This window comes from Micromys minutus, assembly GCF_963924665.1.
Source record: "Micromys minutus genome assembly, chromosome: 26".
In the NCBI taxonomy this organism is placed as follows: domain Eukaryota; kingdom Metazoa; phylum Chordata; class Mammalia; order Rodentia; family Muridae; genus Micromys; species Micromys minutus.
This window is the reverse complement of record NC_137961.1, coordinates 33,177,938-33,198,326: the sequence shown is the minus strand read 5'-3', so window position 1 is coordinate 33,198,326 and position 20,389 is coordinate 33,177,938.

The following is a 20,389-nucleotide window of genomic DNA, read 5'->3' as shown; positions in this document are numbered from 1 at the left end:
AAGCACTGACGTCACCGTTTCCTCTTCGAAACATTTTAAACACAGCATCGAGTCACCGGGTTTTCTTAAAATAATATTCTGATTATGTTATGTCCAAGGTTCTGAATTTTTCGTGTTATTTCTAAGTCCTTTGGGGTAAAAAAAATCTCATTATAAGTCTCATACCATGGCACAAATTCTTTCAAATTGGGAACGGACTTTATTATCTAATCTAGAGAAAACCATTAGACTTTTATATGGAGACAGAAATTCATATTATAGTAAGTAAAGTTGTAAAAAGATAATCAATTTATAAAGAACCGCTTGTTACAAGAAGCTTTTAAAAGCAGCCTTTCTAGTGTTTTAATATTTATTCTGGAAAGTTTAAATGTAGTTTTGATAGGATAATAATGTACTCATTTGACCAGCTTTCCTAATTTCCAACACTGTAATTTTTCTCATCTGCTTTGTTTAATCTTAGGAATCCAATAAGCAATTTAAGAATAGAGATATAAAGACTCATTACACTATATGGACCCACTAGAAAGTCAATAAGCAATCGACTCACTGAGCCCTCTGAGATATGATATTTTTAAATTCAGTAATGTGAAGGGGAAGAATTTATTGGAAGTTAGATCAGTTTAATTTTACTTTATTTGAATATCGTGGAAAATAGATATGCCAATACCATATCTCCTAACTTCCTCCAGAAAGAATTCCATCATCTGCTAGAATCATCAAAGAGAAAATAACCTGTCCCTTCTCTCCTTTCTTCTCTTCCTTGTTCCCTCCCTTTCTCCCTTCACACACATATGTGCATATAGATATAAGTATCAGTAATATACACACATACACACTCAGTTGTGCAAGACGCATTGCATATTGTCTTTTCTTCCCTTACACAGAGTGTTAGCTTACTCCTTACACACTATGGCAAGGAATTCAGTTTGGGTCATAGGGTCTTTCTTTGAGAGGAGGTTGACAAGAAAGCCCTTTTTCGTCTGCAGCAGTATGGAACCCTTTTGTCAAGCCCAATGTTGTCTACACTAATGTTACAATCTTGGCAGGGTCTGAGATTTCTAAACTCACTTTCCTTGAGACAAAGCAAAACAATTGCTTTCTGCATTCCTGAGACCCACTGAGGCAAGAAATCCATATTCTGTCATACACCTTCTGTTCTCTACTTGGTTTTGGAAACTCTTTGAGCATTTAAGCTTTTACAGCCAAAATCAGAGCCCAGTAATATGTGAAGTTCTTGTAAGCAACGTTTGCAGTTAGCACCCAAACACAGGGTACTAACTGGAAATAGAAAAACAAAATCAGTAAAAACAGAATAAAAAGGTTTTGATATTACCTTATCATATATGTGTTTATTTTCATCTAGTGAACTAGTTTCATGGAATTGTATATGGTATGATGTGAATATATGTCATATTAATTGAAATAATGACTGAAAAACCACAGGTTCCACATACCCTAACTGCAAGGGCTGATGCTGATTTTTTGCTCTGTCTCCCATGACTCTGATCATTCTCTGTGTGTCCTATGGAAATCATGCTTCACACTTCGGACACCATGTGACTATTCACAAAGATCAACCTCTGTGGGCTCCAGAGCCTCAGAAGAAAACTGAAGAGCACACTGCTATCTGCAGCCCCAAAGTTGCACGGATGTAAACTTTCATGAGAGCTCATTGCAGGTGGCTAGCACTTAAAATTGAATTAAGGACAAAATCGACATTATTTTTTTTCTTCTTTTTAAAAGATTTTTTAAATTGGGTAATTTATGTCTTTACATTCTTTCTTTTTTTTTCTTATTGGATAATTTATGCATTTGCATTTCAAATGTTATTTACTTTTCCAGCCCCCCCCCTCTATTTCACCTCTTCTAGGCTTCTGTGAGGAAGCTCCCCCTCCCACCCACACACTCCCACCTCAACACCCTGGCATTCCCCGATACTGGGGAAACGAGCCTTCACAGAACCAAGGGCTTCTCCTCCTTCTAATGCCAGACTATGCCATCCTCTGCTACAAATGCAGCAGGAGCCATGTAAAATTGACTTTAAAGACTGATTACACTGTTGCTATTCAAACATGAGCTTTAAGTGGGTCTGCTGATGTCATGGGACCAGAAGCATTGTTTTTACTTTAGTCTTTCTCCTATTTCTTTCTCAAGATTATGGAACGTTCAGTGTTGTAAGTTGGTTTTAAAATGAGAAGCCTTAATTATATATTTGTTTTCCTTCTGGACAAAAAAATGCTATACATATTTTGCTAGAATATTTCTTTGGGTTAATGAGTGAAAAAGGAAAAGGAAAGCATGACTTTACTTATGACTATGGTGGTTTCTTTCTCTTGTTGCTTTGGCATCTGTTTTGGTTGGTTTTTATGTCAACAAGCTAGCTTCATCTCAGAGGAGGGGACCTCGGTTAAGAAAATGCTTCCTCCATAAGTTTGGTTATTGAGCGGGCTGTACAAAACTCTGTTGCTTGCATTTTCCTAAGTAGACTGCCTGGTTGGGCCCCAGTGGCAGAGGATGCTCTTAGCCTTGCTGTGACTGAATGTCTCAGAAAAGGATGGGAGGCTTTCTCTTCTCTGAGGAGAGGAGGTAATAGAGGGAAGGATTTGTAAGGGTGGGACTCAGAAGAAAGGTGGGAGGGGAACTGGGATTGGGATGTAAAGTGAATAAAAAAAATAATGAAAAGAAAGATCTGGCTATTGGAAAACCTGCATAACATTACTTGATGGTGGTTGGTGCCAACCCTGAGTTTGTGGTCCTGGGTTCTATAAGAAAACAGGTTGAGAAAACAAGGAAAAGCAAGATAGTAATCAGCATCCCTCCATGACCTCTGTATCAGCCCCTGCCTTCAGGTTCCTGCTTTGTTTGAGTTCCTGTCTTGACTTCCTTCAGTGATGAACAGTGATATGGATGTATAAGCCAAAAGCCTTTCTCCTCCCCAAGTTGCTTTTAGTCATGGAGCTTCTCCAAGACAGCAGCTAAATACCTTTCAGAGTTTTCAAAGTTTGCTGAACATAATAGGTATATATGTGTTCATATGTGTGCCCTCACATAGTATACGTGTGATGTTCTTACTGAACCACTCCTTCTGGATTGTGAGTTATGTTACAATAACTTACTCTTACAGCCATGACTATTTTTGCTCCCACTGTTGTAATTTAGTGTATGTCATGAGGACTGATTTGGCCCCACTATGACTTGGCCCAAGTTTTGTCATAATGGAAGCACAAAACAAGCAGGAACCAGCTTGTACCTTTGGACCTTGCTTCAACCTCTCAGCCAGCACAGACTTGGCCACTTCCAGGAGAAGTTTTCATGTCTCATTCTGCTGACATGTCAGCTGTGGACTCTCACTGTTCTAAGCCAGAGTGATGGGATGAAGAGTGTGGCTCCTACCTGGAGGTAACTCCAAACATTATTTTGCTGTTGACTTGATTCCTGTCACCATGGGCTTTTGACAGCCTGCCTTTGCTCCCTTGAAACGAGGATGAATGTATAGAAGTTATTTCACATAGTTCAAGCATCAGTCTGTGCAAGGGCATCTGATGTAGGCTCAGTGAGGCTCAGGTATAGTTCTCTGAGGGACAGGTTAGGTCTGGGCACATGCACTTAGGGTTTTTCTCAATCAGCCATTATAGGAATGTTTACATGATGTCAATGGCATGGTCCAGATTGATGTTCTTGTTCTAAAAGAGGAACTCCTTGGACTGGTCTCTTCATCTGGAATAACAAAAAACCTAGAATAGCGAAATCCATCCTCAACAACAAGAATATATCTGCGGGAATCACTATCCCTGACCTCAAGCTATATTACAAGGCAATTGTGCTGAAAACTGCATGGTACTGGTACAGAGATAGGCACATGGATCAATGGAATAGAATAGAAGATCCAGAAATGAGCCCTCACATATATTGTCACTTGATTTTTGACAAAGGAGCTGTAAACATTCAATGAAAAAGGGACAGCCTATTTAACAAATGGTGGTGGTACAACTGGCACTCAGCATGCAGAAGAATGAAAATAGACCCTTTCTTATCTCCTTGTACAAAGCTCAAGTGCAAGTGGATCAAAGATCTCCACATTAAACCAGGTACAGTGAAACTATTAGAAGAGAAAGTAGGGAAAACCTTAGAACATATAGGTACAGGAGAAAATTTTCTGAACAGAACACCAATGGCTTGTGCTCTAAGGTCAAATATCGACAAATAGGACTTAATGAGATTGCAAAGTTTCTGTAAGGCTAAAAAGACACACGCACCACAATTTTCTTAGCAGCTCTATTTATAATAGCCAGATGCTGGAAAGAACCCAGATGTCCTTCAGTAGATGAATGGATACAAAAATTGTGGCACATTTACACAAAGGAGCTATCAGAAACAATGACTTTATAAAATTCTTAAGAAAATGGATGCATCTAGGGAATATCATCCTAAGTGAGGTAACCAGTCACAAAAGAACAGACATAATATGCAGTCACTGATAATTGGATACTAACCCCAGAAAGCTCTGAACACCCCAGAAACAACTCACAGACTATATGAAGTTCAAGAAAAAAAACAAAGGCCAAAAAAAACAAAAACAAAAAAAACAAAAAAAGAAAATGAAAAACCATTATGCTTAATCTTTATACACCAAGAAAACTTTGACTATTTCTAGGTTACATCTTGTTTTACATGTACTTTATGCTCATTGTAATTAGTAAGATTTTAATGCATACTATCAAACCTTTAAAAAAATCAAGTACTGACAAAACTTATTTGTATACTCTTATGCAAAAATACTTAAAATCTGTACATTTATCTTTGTTTTTTTAAGATAAAGTTGTTCAATTTATAAAAAATTTAAAAAATAAGCTATGATGTTACCAAAATGTGTATTCGGGCTGCATAACTTTGAAAATGACCTATTCTGAGCTGTTGGCTCAGATTTTGCATGTCCCTTATGTTTTTCTCCACGAGAAGGCTTCACACACTAGGCAAGGCATCCTTACTCGGCCCCAGCCTCGGCCCCATTGCTGACATTTAACTACATTCATATTGCCTTAAGCAGACTTTGTGTTATGAGTATTTCTGCAACCTCTGATAAAACTTTGCACAAACCTTCTAAGCAGAAATCCCTTCCAGGTTGGATACACAAGAGGAATATGCCTGAAAATTATTTTCTCTCCTGCTTCTTTCCTTAATAATTTGTAATACAAGCTCTAACATGAAATTAAAATTCTTTTATAATTTCATTATCTGGATAGTGGTTTTGCAGTCTGCTGAGGATCCAATGGTGAAGTACAGCACAAAATAATTCTTGTTTTAATACATCGCTATGGCTCTCAGAGGAGCCAGGCAAAGCTCAGTTCATCACTGGGCTCTATATTACTCAGGTTTCCAAGTCTTTAATTCAAAATGAAAATTAAACAATATTCATTTTGCCAAGCAGTTGGTAGAGACATTGGTTTAAAAAGCCGTATATTTTTTCAATTAGAAAGGCTCTTGCTATAACCATATCTAGTTTTTCTAATTGTTTAGAACCCAAACACTGGAAGCCAGAAAACCTTTAGAGAGTGAATTCGGCCCCAGAGTGCAAATTGCAACCCACACCATTACTGCTGATGGGCACTAGTTAAAACCTTATGAAACTACTGAGCATAGGACCAAACAAAATCTTCCCCCAGTGAGTTTTGAGGAGGTTTAAAAAGCATTTTTTAGCTTGTAAATAAATTAAAATATGAGTATTTTTAATTAGACATAATTATGGTGTTTAGGCTGATTTAGATTAGGGCCTTTTCATTCACTTTTTATACATCCTCAGGGCACTGGGGAAAAAAAGAGGAGCTTCCAGAAAGCTGGACAGAGTTCAGTTGTGTGTGTTTGTGGAACATGTGGTTTAAGTACCCTGGTTCTCAGTTTACTCATTTGTGAGGAGGAGCCACTTGGGCCACTGTATAGAATTCTTAGAGGAATGTGATAAAGCAGAGATTAAAGCCCCTAGCATGCTACTTGGGGGCTCCTACTAAATTTTCATTTTCCCTATAAATTATTTTAAATGGGAGCAAGCAGAAAAGCATGAAAGAGTGGCCTCCTTCATTTTGCTGCAGGAATCCAGGCATTAGCTTTATAAAATCCCACCAAGCCCTCCGAACTGATATTTCTATAGCATTAACAAAGGAAGAAAAAAAAATGAGAGATCTTTTTCTTCTTTCTCTGGCCTATTATGTTTTTGATTCTTTTTTTTTTTTTTTTTTTATTCACTCGCTTGCAGTGTATTTAAGTGAAAATCACTTCAAGCCTTCGAATCACCCTCCAAAAGCTTTGCTAAATCCCACATTTTGGTTTCCCTCCTGATACAGTACTGTGTCCCCTACCTTTGAAGTCTTTGAAGTATCCACATTGTAGGCTGAACCTGTAGCGGAGCCCAAACTGGTGGTGTTCTCTGCACAAGCCCACTTAAAGCTGGGACCGGTGAACTGAAACGCACTGTGAGCAGAGGTGGTGTTCACTTCCCTTTCTTGACCCCCACCCCTCTCCACTCCTAGTCTCTTCAAACACTCCTGCTAGAGTCACAGACATATCAAAGGCGGATCTACTATGGCTACAGTGACACTGTGCCTGAAAGTGACTGCTTCCCGGACCATCGCTGCTCACTGCCTTAGGGAGTGAACTGAAGTGGTACCATGTAGCTCCAACCCCGAGTTCCTTCACCTGAGGAAGGCTTGGATCACAGGAAGGGAATGAATGACACTAGGCATTCAGAACGTGCCATTGAAGGACTTATGAAGGGCTATTGTCAATATGATTGTGAATTTCATTTCTGCAGCCCTAAATGACATTTATCATTGATTGCTACATAGTATTATTTGATTCTGTGTGTGTGTGTGTGTTGCTGGTAACAGACCTCAGGGTTTACACGTTCTAGGAAAACCTTTCCCAGGGGATCTCAGACCTCTTTGTGTTTTTAAAAATGAATATTAATGGTAGTACACTGTATGATTCAGTTAACAAACCAATGAATGCTAGGACACTTCTAAATCAACCTGCCCATGGGTACCACACACTCCCCTCTGGTATTCCTGGGTTAACATCTTTTTAAAATCTATATTTCATCTCTGCTATTCCAGACATCATCGGAGGCCTGGCCCCTAGGCTCCTTTCCCAGAATTTTACATGTTGCTGGGCCTTTAAGTCTTTTCTCTTTGCTAACACTTCATGCTGCACCCACCCAAGAGCTATTGCTGGATGATTTTTCTCCTGCAGTTCTTAAAGTTGATCCCTCTGCCTCCGAGTCACAGGGAATTTCCTCTTTTGCCCCTCCCTCAGTCCCTTGCCTGTGCAATCTAAAAGTCCCAGCTGCATCTCTCTACCCAGTCACTGGCTGTAGGACAATTCCTTATTACCAGTCAAAGCCAGCTGAGGGCAGGGACCCTCAGTGTCTGGAAGCTTGGTTTTGGGGAGCTGAATTATGACAAAGTGTTAAAACTGATCCCCAACAGTAGACTGAAAACAACCCTTTTCCAAAGCACAGCCATGTGACTCAGATAGGGATGTCACTTGGTCACTCAGTGGTATCATCAGTTAAATGTGATAAGATATCATAGATGACTTTGGGCTTATCCTATTGCGATTCATGGAGATATCAATCTTGATATCAGATATCAATGTGGAGAACATTAAACATGGGATAAAAATTTATATAAAGCAAACAGAACAGTAAAAATTAGAACCACTTCGCATTTTTCTCTTAACATTGTGTTTTTGAAGTTTATACCTCTCTGCTGTGTTTTCAAAGATACGTTTTACACACACACACACACACACACACACACACACACACACACACACATGAGTGTGGGGATATTTGCACATATGTGGAGTTGCCCTCCAAGGTATTATGTGAAAATGTGTGCAGATGAACACTCAGACAAGGAACTTCAAGCTTATAGACTATGAACACCAATCTTACTTTCTATTACTACACTTATTTCCACACAGCTGGGATAATTTATGCCCTTATCGTCCCTGTCCTTACTGATTGCATCATGCACCGTGATCCAATGAGGTTGTAAAGCAGGAGTGGGGTGGGGGAGGGGTGTGAATGGCATCTTCTTGTTTACATTGTATTGTAAGCCAGGCTTCCAGCCTTTTCTCCTGGTTCTTGACCATTCGTGATTGTTATTCAGTTCTGAATGTTCATCTACTTTTCTACAGTGCTCTACTTTTCTCAGTCCTATAAAGTATCTCTTTAAAGAGGTGGTTACTAATTACCCTAAACTATAGCTATGGGTTGGAAACATCTGTTCCAGGTCTGACTTGACATTTAACTTTGACTGGACTGTGGAAACATCTTATATTTTGTAAATAGTTCGCTGTTTTAATTGTGTCTTGAGGATTTGTGTATTGAGGAAAGATGTGTATCTGTATTTTCTTTGAAAACTGTGCAAGTTCTGATTTTTGTAAAAGATTTTTAGTTAGTATTCTTTGCTACTGTTTATGGTCTAAGATAGTCCCATTCTTGTCAGATAGATCTTTAACTGTCTCAGAAATGACTTTTGTGTGGTCCACACAGTGGATGTATAGAGCTTTCAAAGCTGCCATAAAAACACAGTGGTATCTGCAGGGCATCACTGAGTTCTTCTGCTTGATTCCTGCTCCTTAGGCTTTGAATGGATGCCATGTTTCGAGAGGGCATTAAGTATACCTTAAAGAAGATTTGCATGCTTCTTTTTCTTTTTAAAAATATTGTATCTACTCCTCAAATATTGCTGTTTTATATAAACATCAGGCTGCACAACATTTCAGTTGGCATCTTACCCATGTACATCAGTTATATAGGTAAGCTTGAAGAACCCCAGTGTTTTCATGACTCTTATTTTAAAATTAAACAACTTTATTTTAAAAAACAAAGATAAATGTACATATTTTAAGCATTTTTGCATAAAAGTATACAAATACATTTTTGTCAGTACTTGATTTTTTTTTAAAGGTTTGAAAGTATGCCTTAAAATCTTACTACTTACAATGAGCATAAAGTACATGTAAAATAAGATGTAACCTGGAAATAGTCAAAGTTTTCTTGTTGTGTAAAGATTAAGCATAATGGTTTTTTATTTTCTTTTTTTTTCTTGAACTTCATATAGTCTCTGAGCTGTTTCTGGGGTTTTCAGAGATATCAGGGTTTAGTATTCAATTATCAGTGACTGCATGCTATGTCTGTTCTTTTGTAACTGGGTTACTTCACTCAGGATGATATTCTCTAGATGCAACCATTTTCTTAAGAATTTTATAAAGTCATTGTTTCTGATAGCGGAGTAGTACTCCATTGTGTAAAAGTGCCACAATTTTTGTATCCATTCAACTACTGAAAGACATCTGGTATTTTGCAGCTTCTGGCTATTATAAATATGGCTGCTATGAACATTGTGGTGCATGTGTCTTTGTTGTAGGTTGGATCTTCTCTGGGGTATATGCCCAGAGTGGAATAACTTGGGTCTTTAGGTAGTACTATGTCCAATTTTTTGAGGAATTGCCAGACTGATTTCCAGAGTGGTTGTACAAGTTTACAACCCCACCAACAGTGGAGGAGTGTTCCTCTTTTTCCCCATCCTCACCAGCATCTGCTGTCATCTGAATTTTTGATCTTAGCCATTTGGGTTGGTGTGAGGTGGAATCTCAGGGTTGTTTTGATTTGCATTTCCCTGATGGCTAATGATGTCCAGCACTTCCTTAGATGCTTCTCAGCCATTCGATATTCCTCAATTGAAAACTTTTTGTTTAGGTCTGTACTCCATTTTTTAAATAGGGTTGTTTGATTCTCTGGTGTCTAACTTCTTGAGTTCTTTGTATACCTTGGATATTAGGCCTCTATCAGATGTGGGATTGGTAAAGATCTTTTCCCAATCTGTTGGCTGTCCTTTTGTTTTCTTGACAGTGTCCTTAGCCTTACAGAAACTTTGCAATCTAATTAAGTCCAATTTGTCGATATTTGACCTTAGAGCATGAGCCATTGGTGTTCTGTTCAGGAAATTTTCTCCTGTGCCTATGTGTTCTAAGGTTTTCCCCACTTTCTCTTCTAATAGTTTTATTGTACCTGGTTTAATTTGGAGATTTTTGATCTACTTGCACTTGAGCTTTGTACTAGGAGATAAGAAATGATCTATTTTCATTCTTCTGCATGTTGAGTGCTAGTTGGACCAACACCATTTGTTGAAGAGGCTGTCCTTTTTTCATTGAATGTTTACAGCTCCTTTGTCAAGTGACCATATATGTGAGGGCTCATTTCTAAATCTTCTATTCCATTGATCCACGTACCCATCTCTGTACCAGTACCATGCAGTTTTCTGCACAATGTCTTCATGACTATTTGTCTTCTGATTCCTAATTATCATATGATCCTTTATTGCTTCAAGCAATACTCCATACCTCTCAGTCATTTTCCCTGTATTTGATAAAAGATTTTTTATAAAGTTGCTGACTTTCACTGTTAGTTTTATTATGGACAGACTAAGATTCCTGCTTGTTATATATTTTTATTTTGTATTAATTTAATATCAATTTAATTATAGTATAGTTACAGTAAACCCCATGCATTGGCTACATATTATACTATATCGACGTTTTTCCACACAAGTATAGATTGAACACTGAGTATATTACCCTCCACAACAGCAGCCGAGTTGTTCCTTATGCCAGGAAGTGCCAGCCAATATTTAAATATATCAATTCTGTAAGTATACAGGTAATAAACCATTTATAAACTATTAGTTTATAAATTTACTAGAAGTTGCAACAGCAACAAAAGAAAACTGGATGAAAATTTGCTTTAATCAGAATGAACCTCAGTAGTAAATACTGAATAATTCCAAGTAGCCTGGTCCCCATGGCCGAACCACTGACTTGAGACAGCCCATGAAACCCTGTGCACAGATTTGTAAGGCTCTGAAGACCTCAGGATTGGCATCCTGGTCCTCCAGTGGCATGCTGGATCTTCTGTCTTCTGTTCCTTGCTGTCCTGCCCTGCTTTTGTCAGTGTCCTTTGTCATAATGCTCTATTCTCATTTTCTTTCCTTCTCCATATTTGATACCCTATGGCACACTGTACACAAGGCCTTTGATTCAAATTTATTGCCACACATTACTAAATAGTGACTATGTTGGCTTATAGGATACAGTGATAAAATAACCAATAGACTAAGCAAAGTTCTCGAGGGAGATGAATGTCTTAAGCCAATTTTGTGAAGCTGAGTAGATTTTGCTTGATAACAATTTAAATAAAAACATCCAGTTTTAGATAATGATTCTTCCTAAATGACTTAGTAAGGTTATCATTACTGTGAGAGCACACATGATTTTAGACTCTGTTGGTGTATATGGAGCTCCTAGGCCAAAGAAATCAGACTGCTTTGCGTTGATCAGAATGTCCTTGATTACACTTCAAAATGGATCCTGATAAGCAGGGTTTCAGGTACAGTGGGAGCTAGAATTCACGATCTGTGATTCAAGAAGCTGGAGGATGAATATTTAGGGAAAGAGCACATGGACTGGGTTCACAGTGTTCCAGTTTATGATTGGAAGGAGGCCCCGATGAGAACAGCAACTGAGGAGCCGGGAGCTTCCGTCTTCTTAGCTTGTGCTGCCTGAGCACCAGAGAGGCCTTGGCCCAAAGAATCATTCGAAGTCAGAAGAAAGGTGTGAGAATCGCAGAAGCCTCTTGATTTTAAATGGCACACAAGGAATGTTGCAATTGCAAATAAATGGTCTCGCTTTGTAAACGATTCAAGAGTGTTATGAATTCCTCGATACAATAATGTTATTACTGTAATTATGAATACAATGGCCACTATGTACAGTGAATTTGAAGTATTCTCATGATTTAATAAAACGACTCAGGTGAATTTGTATATATGTGTTTTCATAAATAGGGTAGGTTAACACTGTCTTAGTAAATAAAAGTAAACACCACCCCTTCAGTGACAATTTAATAAAGTGTATATGCATATCTATTTTTTTTAAAAAAGCAGATCTCCACAATGAGAAATGTAACTTCTTTGTAATTTATTTCCTGTTACAAATAATACTTCTCCCAGCATGCCTCTGCAGGCATCCTTAAATGTGTGTGCAATTTTTTTAAGGTTACTGTCTCCACAGTGGAATTAGCATAATGTATCATTCAAGGTGTCTCTGTACCTTATCTCCTTCTGAGTTTTCCAGAGCTTATGTTCCTACAAGCACTCACAAAGGACCTCTTCCCCAGAGGACCATCAGTCTTATAAACTCTTGCCAGTTGGGTACGCTTGACATGCAATTTTCCCGTTGTTTTAATTGTATTTCTTGATTACTTGTGAGAATCAATATATTTTGTTAGGCTCATTGATTATTTTGGCTTGGTTTTGTGAACTGGCCGCTTTTCTATCAGACCGCTCCTTTCGGTTTAGTGTAGAGAAACCTGCAGCAGATAGCATCTCTGTGCCATTCAAACCCACTTAGATTTCTTCTTGTGCAGCTTGTCTGTCTGCAGACGAGCCACCTCCCTTAGCCCTGAGGGGTCAGTGCAGGCACAGTGACCTGTGTTTGTCCAGGCATCTGCAGATGTATATTACCACCATCCAGCATCCATTTCTCTCTCTTCCCGGCCTCACTCCTCTGCCCTTTTTATTTCTCTTCAACTCACCCCCATTACAGTTTTCCTATCAGTCCCTGTCTCAGCATCAGACTTGATGAATGCAACTTAGGACAAACACTTCACTCACCTGGGATCGTTTCTTTTTTCCTAAAGCGGGGAACATTGGCCACAGTCATCTTCATTATTTTTCTTTAAAGTGGGAGCATCATCATATAGCTTTTCCATTTGCTTCTTTTCTTCTCTTTGTGCAGCGTGTATTTCATACATGCTTATTCCTTTTACTGCATACATTATGCACATACCTACGTTTCTCTCTCTGCTTTCCAACTGAAACCCTTAGATTTTCTCCCTTTATACTGTGCTGACATTTATAGGGAAAAGGTTGATGAGTTTTTACCAGATTTGAGAAACTGTCAGTTATTCTTCCTTCAAATATTCTTTTCTGTTCCCTTCTGCAACTATTATTGTACAGATTTGATTGCTTAATATTGTTTTATAGATCCAGGATGCTCTCTTCCTTTCAAAAATATTTTTCTTGGGGCTAAACATAGTGGTTCATACCTGTGAATTTGGTGTTTTCTGTTCTCAGAGAGGGGAAATACAATGAGTTTAAGGCCAGGCTGGGCTACATATTGATGCTTTGGCTCAGAATCAGAAATGAGATACTTGTCTTTTAAACTTATTTTGAAATGTCTTTATTTTTGGGCTTCTTTGTTCATTGATCTTTTCTTTCTTTTTGTTTAGGATGTGTGTGTTTGTGTGTGTGTGTGTGTGTGTGTGTGTGTGTGTGTGTGAGTGTGTACATATTTAGGGTGTGTATGTATACAAAAATGTGTGGAGGCCAGAGGTTAATACTAGGTATCATTTTTTTTAATTTCTAATTTTCATTGGTCTTTTTATTTATTTACATTTCAAATGTTATCCTTTTTCCTGGTTTCCTCTCTGTCCTAGCATTCCTCATGCTTGGGCATTGAGCCGTCATAGGACCAAGGGCCTCCCCTCCCATTACACCAGACAAGGCCATCCTCTGCTACATATGCAGTTGGAGCCATGGGTTCCCCATGTGTGTTCTTTGGTTGGTGGTTTAGTCCTGGGGAGCTCTGGGGAGTCTGGTTGGTTGTATTGTTGTTCGTCTCATGGGGTTGCAAACTTCAGCTTCTTCAGTCTTCCCCTACCTACTCCATAGTTGTCATTCTTGATTACTCCCTTCCTTATTTTGAGGCAGGGCCTTTCACTCACACTAGAGCATATAAATTTGAATAGGCTGCCTGAATAATGAAGTCCAGCAATCCTCCTATCTCTACCCAGCTTCCCTTCTCCCCAGTGAAGGCTGCAGTTACACACTGCTGGTATGGTTTGTCCACAAATGTTTGGATCAGAACTTGTGTCCTCACGCTTGAATAGCAGACATCTTTACCCAGCTGAGCCGTCACCCCAGCTCCTCTGCAATCTTTTCTATTTCCATTCAGTCTGCTGATTCTTTCCTGTTCATTCATGTTAAATATTGATTTTTTTTATATATCTTAGAAGTTTTAGATTACTGCTTATCAATTGTGGTGGTTTGAATACGCTTGCCCCCATGGGAAGTGACACAATTAGGGGATATGGCCTTGTTGGGGGAAGTGAGTCACTGTGGAAGTGGGCTTTGAGGAACTGCTTGAGTTCTCCCAGTGTGGAAAAGTTAATCTTCTGTACCCTTCAAACCGAGATGTGAAAATTTTAGCTCCCCTGTAGCATGGCTTTTTGGATGCTGTCATACTTCCTGGCTTGATATGGATGAAACCTCTGAACCTCTAAGACAGCCCCAATTATATGTTGTCTTTTATAAGAGTTGCCTTTGTCATTGTGTCTGTTCACAGCATTAAACCTAAACTAAGAGATTAATATTATATGTTTTATTTTAATTTTTAAATTATTTTCTTATTTCTGTGTGTGTTCTAAACATTTTTATTTCGTTTTGCCTATTTTTACCCATCTTCTCTAACATACAGAACCAACTAGTAAACTGTCTTCATGCATATGTTGATTAACTTTTCCAGTCCTGTAAGTTCTGTGTCACTTTCCATTGGTGGCTTTTAATAATCAGGATTGGGTCGCATGTCTGTTATTCCTCTATATGCCTTGAAATTTTCAGCACTATCATAATTTGGATGTCAAACATGGTTAATTTTGATCTAATGATATGTACCATAAGGTTCCCACTACTGGTCACTGAATTTGGAAAATAATTATCTACAAATGGGTTTTCCCAGAGTTTAAGATTGGACCGAGTGGGTACTTTGGAAGAGTCAGTGAGGCAATGCAGAGCAGTCTTCTACACTACTGCTAGTTTGGGGATCACTGTGATGATGCTGAGGATTCCAGGACTTCATGTCTTATGACTATGACTGTAGCAGGTGAAACTACTCCTAACACTGTAGTGTCTGTGAAACTCTGCTCAGTGTTTTCCTTGTTCTCAAGATTTTTCCAATGTCCCTGCCGAGCAGTGCTCAGCCTAGAGCTGAGTGGATCGGCAGGGCTCTTCCTTGCACATCTTCTTCCGTCATACTCTGTGCAACACACATGAAAGGCGCTTTGGCTTTTCCAAATCCTACTCTCCATCTTTTCAGTCCAGTGAGTGGCTGCATTCTGATCAGCTCTGTGTTACAGCTTGCAGACTCAAGGCAGCACGCTGATGCACCCAGAACCACGGACTTGCTCTTCCTTTAGACTAGAGTTTGACCCTGACCCTTCTTTCCCAGGTGGTGTTCCGTTTTCTGCTTGTGCATTACAGCAGGTTAAATGTGGCTCTGTTTATTCTATTTTCTGTCAGGATAAATTGTCTTTGGGGACATTTGGCACCTCTCTCATTTAGTTCACCATGTGACTGCTCATAGCCCAGATGAATGAAGGTCAATAACTCATGACTGGCAGAATATGGAAGTAGAAGAGAAGGGCAAGAATGATCAGGGGATGGTTCTGAACAGGTTGCAGAGAGGCTCCCTGATAGCAACTGTTCTTGAAATGATGACCGAACCTTGTTACATCTGTATGTCCTGTCATTAGCCCACCGACTGCACTTATTAAAGGTCTCTCAGGAACAGCCACGAACTTGGGAGACAGAAAGCTGACATATCCCTTAGGACTCAGTAAGATACATTTAAATCTCAGGAATAGCCACTTGAGCTATTCTCTCAGCACTGAACTGACAAGATTTCTTTTTCCCTCTCTATTCCAAATACTTCATTTTCTGCCTCTCTTCACAAGTAAGAGAAGTTACAGGTTGAAGAGCTGGCTAATGATTCTGTTCCACATCACCGAACTACCTCAGAGGAAACGAAAATGCTGCAGGTCGTGATTACTTATCCAAAGAGTATATGGAGTTTTACAAATACATTTTTAGTGCCTGGATGAGTCTGTTGATACAATCATTACTTTAATCTCCTTTCCCATCTCAGTAAGAAGTCTGCTGGCGTGTTCTACATCACACATACAGCCAGTTGCACAGAGATTGTAAAGACTACGACTTTTAGGACTGACCCACTGGTGGAAAGGAGTAAATACTACACAGACATTTTCAGAAAAATGTAAAGTAATGTCTTAGAGATCACATATATGTGTATATATATCAGAAGCATATAGTTTAAAAAGTAATGGAAAGAATATGCATGTTTTCATGACTTAGTTTCAAGAAGTATGACACTGCCAAGTTATGACAAGATCCTAGTACATGCCTTGGTCATTACTACCCTCTTTCTTTCCTGCAAATATGTGTCTCCTGAGTTCTGAGATAATTATTTACATGCTTCTTTAAGCAAATCATCTTTCTTTTTAATAGCCTGGGATGAGTGTGCAATGTTCTGGTGACACATCTAATTGTAGGTTATACAATGATGATGTTTCTACTTATAAAGATCGTGAAGTTTACATTTACAAACATTGTATTTGTGAACCTTTATAAATCTTAACTTTAAAAAGCAAAAACAGTAATATCACAAAGACTGCATATATGAACAACAAAATCTATTTTAAATATTTTGAAGTCTTATTACATAGAATTAAAGCTACATTGTTTCATCCCTGTGCCTGAAACTTTATTTATGATCCACATCTATGTTCCATATCGTTTGCTCTTTATGGCCGTTTATCCTGCTGTTTCCCGGGTGCAGCAATTACTTATTCATTTTCCCGATGCTGCACACTTTGGTGTTTTCATTTTGATTAATGTTAGGATTAAGGATTCCAGACAAATGTCCGAAATGCTTACTCCAGGGTAGAAGGCTTGTTATCTCTGAGTATACACTACTATCTCTTTGGACTTGCTGTATTTGGTATTCCCAGCTAACCACCATCACTGAGCAGTTTCTTGTGTGTGTGTGTTTCTATTATATATACATACATACATACATACATATACATATACATATACATGCATATCAATGAAACAAATATATGTATATATACATAAATACATATATATGAAACACACACATATATACATATCTATATATTTGTTGGCATCTGACATTCCTATATTAACATGGCTTTTCAAATGTATTGTTATTTTAAACAGTGTGTGCATTTGAAATGTAAACCCTGCCTGAATGGTAGATTGAGTTTCCTTCCATTCTGTATACTGTGCTCTCCCCAACACCTTCTCATTTTTCTGTGTGTGTTTGATGAATAGAAATTCATAGAATGTTGTGGTCAATCTTGTCCATAATGATTGGAGAGTTTATGATTCATTTTTTTCTATCCTAAAGTCATACAGATATTCTATTATTATATTTTAGGTCTTTATTCCACTTGGGGTTTATTTTTGTGTGTGGTCTGAAATCATGATCTAATTTAGTATTTTTCCCATATGAATAGGAAACTGCCCTAATTTCATTTTTTATAGAAAGTCAGATTTACAGGTTATCAAACTGTCTCCTAAAGACCTGTGTTTTTACCCATACATTAGTGCTGTGTCCAGCCTCTGTGAAAGAAACTACAGGTGTTATTCACGTAGGGACCCATACTTAGACAAAATGCTGCAAATAGTGACAGTGGGGTGTTTGAACTGAAATGAGACAAATTCAAGGTGCAGGGATCATCATGGGAAAGGAGGTGGAAGGAATGTACCAGTCAGAAGATGGGCATATGCACCAAAGTGATGTTCCCTGAACATTACACATCCCCTGCATTTGGGAGGTCTCTCAGCTGTTGCTCTTCTGCACACCACCACAAGATTGGACCTATGAATACTTCAACATGGCTTGGGGAAGGGCCTCTGAAGTCTCACCCGTCCCTGAGAGACTATTGGCCTTAATGTTTGTTGCTTGAGGGAGTATAATTTTCATCAGTAGTATGACACTGACTAGTTGCCCTTACTTATGTATATAACCCTTCACCCATGTTGGGGAGACCTAAAGGTAAAGGGAGACTTGTTAATAAGAGTCTCATCAAGAGGAAAGAGGACCAGTGTTCTAGTTACTCTCCTGTTGTTATGAAAAGACACTGTGACCAAGGCAGGTATTATAAAAGAAAGTAATTAACTGGGGCCTTGATTATGTTTTCAGAGGTTTCCATTTTTATCATGGTGAGGAGCATGGCAGAATGCATGGTGTTGGAACAGTAGCTGAGAACTTCATTATGATCCAAAGGCAGAGAGAGAGAGAGAGAGAGAGAGAGAGAGAGAGAGAGAGAGAGAGAGAGAGAGAGAGAGAGAGAGAGAGAGAGAGAAAGTCTTGGCATGGCCTTTTAAAATCTCCAATCTCATTCCCAGTGACACACTTCTTTTAACAAGGCCATGCTTTCTAATCTTTCCAATCCTTCCAAATGGTGCCACTCCCCAGCAACTAAGCACTGAAATATAGGAGCCAGTCTTACTCAAACCACCACAGGCAGTAAGAAAGGGAAGGGGTGTAGATGTCCCTTTTCTCTTGGCTTGTAGTTCTGTGCTTATGTTCACACCACATCCTCTTTGCTCCTGCTTCAAGGGAGAGCTGCACACAGGAAACAGTGTTGTACTTTCCTAGGAAAACCATTATCACACAAATCGGTTCCACCATGAGTAAAATATAATTAAATTAATAAACAGCGAGATAATTTGTCATACTCTCTACTGCCTTCCATTGTTAACAAAGTTATAGCTGGCTCTTTCGAATTGCCTCCTGCCACTGATACTGTTTTTAATTTTCAAACCTTGGAGGTTTTTATGCTTCTATTTTTTTTATTAAGATTTCTCATGAATGGCATAGAGATAAGGAACGATGTATTTTGTCACATTCTGAAGCATTTAGTTTATTTATATCTTATGTTTATAAATTTATGTAATGTTTATATTTTATATAATTATACTATTTATTAGTGTACATCTTCTACTTTTATTTCATGCCTTCCATTCATCTCTTTGTTGAAAGCTTTACTTGTTTACTTGCATTTGAAAACTAATTTTCTAGTCTTTCCATGTCTTCCCATAACTGTTTGAAATTTATGTACTCTGTCTCCTTTCTGTTAAGTGATTATTCTAGTAATTAAAAATGCATTCTTGACTTCCCAATGTTTAAATTTAATTGCGTACTAAATTGAATTGTATGCTAATTTTAATTGTAAACAAAGCAACTTAAATGACTCTAATTCCATTTCCTCTTCTGATGCACATTACAGTTTTGTATTTTAGCTTGATCCCTTTTATCTTTACTCAGATGTTTTTTTGTGGTCATCTTTGTTCCTCTTTGTTTTTTCCTCTTGGAGGCTGCACCTGAGCTTGTTTTCCTTGGAGCTGAATTGAATACACTAGACCTTCCTTTAGTTCCCATGTGCAAGTAATCTATTGGCCCACTGCTGTATATGCAATGTCTATATTTTGCCAATGCTCGTGAAAGGTGCAGAACTCTGGGTGCCGGAACACACAGCAATCTAACCTCTCATGGATTTTAATCTTGCTAGAGCCAAAGCTGTTAATTCTACGTTGCCAGGTGATCTTTAGTCTCTGGATGCTAACAGCATTTTCTGTTCTGTTTTATCATTTTGTAACTGCACTGTGATCTATACAGCTCTAGATATTTCATGAGTTTATTTTGCTGAGAATATGTTGGTTCTCAGCAATATTCTTGGATATGTAATATTGTATACATGAATGTACATGACTATATGTGTGTTTGTTTATACATGAGTCTGTGGGTGTATGTGTAAGTGCATCTAGAGGTCAGAAGAGAATCCTTAGTATCATTCCTCATTTTTTATTTTTTTAAAGATAGAGTTTCTTATTGGTCGGTAATTGTTGACACTGCTGATCTGGCTGGCTAGTGAGACCTAAGTATCATCTCTGCCTATCACTACTTTCCTAGCATTAGGATTGTAAGTAGACATCACCAATCCAAATAGTTTTACAAAGGTTCTAAGGATGGAATTTAAATTCTCATACTTAGGGGAAAGAGCCTTTATGGGCTGAGCTATCTGTCTAAACATAGTATTGTCTTTTATGGTAGTTATTAATATTCCAAATTGGCACTGCAAACATTGTCTCTGATAACATTAGATCCTAATTTTTAGGCATTGCTGAGAAGCTGTTCATTGGGCATTGCTGTCTTGAAATTACAAGGTACGGTTGTGTTCATCTACCTGAGAAAGGAAGCCCTTCCCAAAGAGGAGCAAAGACAGTTAACAGCTTTTGTTGGGAATGTTGTTCATTAGTACTCCTGTGATTAACTGGTCACTTATGCTCTTGTGACCATGCCCTATTAAGTGTGCTGCTTTACAAAGTGACATCTGGGTGGAACTGTCGCTTTGGTATATCACTGATACCTTGTCTAAGATTAA